This window comes from Priapulus caudatus, unplaced genomic scaffold (assembly GCF_000485595.1).
Source record: "Priapulus caudatus unplaced genomic scaffold, Priapulus_caudatus-5.0.1 Scaffold198, whole genome shotgun sequence".
NCBI classification, from domain to species: domain Eukaryota; kingdom Metazoa; phylum Priapulida; class Priapulimorpha; order Priapulimorphida; family Priapulidae; genus Priapulus; species Priapulus caudatus.
This window is the reverse complement of record NW_014577259.1, coordinates 102,579-106,061: the sequence shown is the minus strand read 5'-3', so window position 1 is coordinate 106,061 and position 3,483 is coordinate 102,579.

The following is a 3,483-nucleotide window of genomic DNA, read 5'->3' as shown; positions in this document are numbered from 1 at the left end:
TGTGCATGGTAAAATCTGATATAAAATATTCACTTCGCTCTCAGCATCGCGCGACGATTCCCCGAATCCCAGCTATGCTAATGTATGGGCGAATGGCGCTGCAACGTTGGTCGACGTCATTGCATTTGGTAGCATTAGAAAGCCTGTTCATTTCCCCTCACAATAATCTTCCATTTGCAATGATTGAATTTGCAAATATGGAATTGGGGAATGTGCAGTACAGCTGAATATGCAGTAAAGCTCGAAGAGTTTATATAAGGAGGAGTTAATATAAAATTACTTTTGACAATAGCAAGGCATTTTGCAACATTTCACTCCGGATCCACCCCATATTCAGGTCTAACAAAAAGAATTTATTACAGAAATCGATGCTGAGATAAGCCTTGACCAAGCTAAATGCATTTTTATCACAAAATAAATCTCCTCTGGTAAGATATTGGACATGCGCTAAAACAGTAACGTAGCCAGGTTACGTACTGAATGGTATATGCAGCGGGAACCTTACATGCAAGGTCTGCTTCCTATTTCTGAAGGGAGGGCTATTCATAATTCTTGCAAAATATTAATCACCTCGGGAGATATTGTGCATGCGCGAGTACCGTCTCAGTCGTGCAGTACGGACTAAAGAATTTTTTTTAATAAAGCTTGTTGAAGTAGAGAGGGGTGGGAGACTGAAGGAAGGCGGCAAGGAAGATAGCTGAGGGGCGGTAGAAGAAGAAGGAGGCTGAGCGTGCGACAAGAAAGGCAAGGGAAAGGGCGGGCGGGGATGAAGTAGTAGTTGTGCACCCTACAGGCTAGGGCGCTCTCTTAACTATAAACACAGGTCTACTAATAATAATTTATTACAGAAACCTATGCTGAGATACCCCCTAACCATACAAAATGCATTTTAATCACGAAATCTAACTCCTCTGGTGAGCTATTGCGCATGCGCTAAAACACTAACGTAGCCAGGTCGTGTACTTAATGATATATGCAGCGGGGACCTTACATGCAAGGTCTGCTTCCTATTTCTGAAGTGAGGTACTGATCAAATTTTATCATAGAAATCTATGCTAGCATAACCCCTCTTCATTTTAAATTCCTAATGTTTGCAAAATATGTTTCTTCCCGAGAGATATTGCGCATGCGCGAGCACCGTTCCATGCGTGCAGTACGGACTAAGGAAAGATACGTAATATAGCTTGCTGAGGTAGAGAGGGGTGGGCGACTGAAGGAAGGCGGCAGAGAAGATAGCTGAGGGGCGGTAGAAGAAGAAGGAGGCTGAGCGTGCGACAAGAAAGGCAAGGGAAAGGGCGGGATACCCCCTGACTACACTAAATGCATTTTAATCACAAAATGTAACTCCTCTGGTGAGATATTGCACATTCGCTAAAACAGTAACGTATTCAGGTTATATACTGACTGGTATATGCAGCGGGGACCTTACATACAAGGTCTGCTTCCAATTTCTGAATTGAGGTCTAATGATGGAATTTTGTCATAGAAATCTATGCTAGGATGAAACCTCTTCATTTTAAATTCATAATTTTTGCAAAATATTTTTCTTCTCTGGCGACAGTGCGCTTGCGCGAGCGCCGTTTCAGGCGTGCAGTACAACCTAAATAATAGTACATAATATATACGATGTGTATATATAATATATATACAAGTGTAGGAATATCTACATATCAACCACAGATATAAATAGCTACTTGAGAGCTAGTGAGCGCGCGTACTAGCCTTATACATATTACAATATGTCTATGTGAAATCTATGTGCATGCTTGTAGGATCGGATATGAAGTGACAAGATTCTGGAATTCGAGCTAGACTAGCAAATACTTTCAATATCCCCTACCTATAGGCCACCTAGCAGCAGTATACGGTCGCGGTTCCTGTATTCAGTTTAGGCTATCAATCGTGAGTCGTTTTTTGTACTTTCAATTTTTTCATTTAGTGGAGACAAGCACAAAATAATAATATTATAGAGGGGGCTTATATAATTATGCAGAAGCGCGCACATGTTCAAAAACCGGGAAGGGGGGGGGACATTTGATATCGTGTCCCCCACCCTTCGAAAAGTGTGTCCCCGTGTTTCCATGGCATTTGCGCCCATGATACTAGCCTACATTCCACGCAACGTAAAACAACGACGGGTACACTTTGAGATCCTCAACAAATTTAATTCGCTACAAAATTGGGGCAGGGTTTTGAAGAGGAGGAAATTGTTGGGTAACGCATATTATATGCTCTATTCTTAATTGTGACACTTTCAAATATTGTAACCAGAACAGTGCTAGCATATTAGCTCGGCAGATATGTGAATAAATTGTGATTTTTATCAAAAAAAATATTTTTATATAAAAATTACAATTCCCTCAAATATTGCACATATCTGCCGGGCTATAGAGGAGGGGGAGGAGGAGGAGGAGGAGGAGGAGGGAAAAAGGTGATAGAGTAGGGGGAGGAGGAGGAGGAGGAGAAGGAGGGGAGGGGGGGAGGAGGAGCGGAGAAGGTGATAGAGATCGAATGAAGACGGTCATGGAGGAGGAGTAGGGGGCAGGAGGAGGAGGAGGAGAAGGAGGAGGAGGAAGAGGGGAGAAGGTGATGGAGTAGAGGGAGGAGGAGGAAGAGGAAGAGGGGAGGAGGGGGAGGAGGAGGAGCGGGAGGAGGGAAAAAGGTGATAGAGTAGGGGGAGGAGGAGGAGGAGGAGAAGGAGGGGAGGGGGGGGGGAGGAGCGGAGAAGGAGGGGAGACTACAAGGGGGCAGGCGGTCGCCCCCCTATCATTTGCAAGAAAAAAGGAAGAGATAGAAGAAAAAAGAAAAAGAAAAGAAAAAAAGAAAAAGAAAAAAGAAAAAGAAGAAGAAGAAGAAGAAAAGAAAAAGAAAAGAAAACTCCTTGCAAAATGTTCCTTGCAAATGATGGGTGGAGGTGGGGGGTCATCGCTCCCTATCATTTGCAAGAAAAGGTAAAAGGGAAGAAGAAGATTCCTTGCAAATAATAGGTGATCGCCCAAAAATGAGTGATTGTGCGGGTCAGCCTGGGGCTACTTGAACACTTTTCAGATATTTTTTTAAAATCATTGCAGCATGGTATAATGAAATCTTTGAATGGCGTGAGTTATATTGGGGCTATATCTTGAAATCTAACTAAGAATGTAGACGGCGTGGCGCGAGGGTCATTATTTCTTAACTTTCGTGACCCACCTCGAGTAACTAATAAATTTTGAAATAATATTGTCCAGAATCATGTTTGAAAGCATTAGATTTAACTCGGCAGTCTTAGAACCCCACAAATGTTTCAAAAAGTGGAAAAAAACATCAATAATTTTGATATGAACCTCTGAAAAATTACCCAATCACAGCAGTCCTTCCATACACACATCAGACTATTCTATAAGCAACAGCCAATCACGTAACTCGTTTCAAAGAAGCAACTCTAGCAAACATGGCGATGCTCATCATGTCATCCGGCAGTGTCTATATTCAGGCCGGTACGGG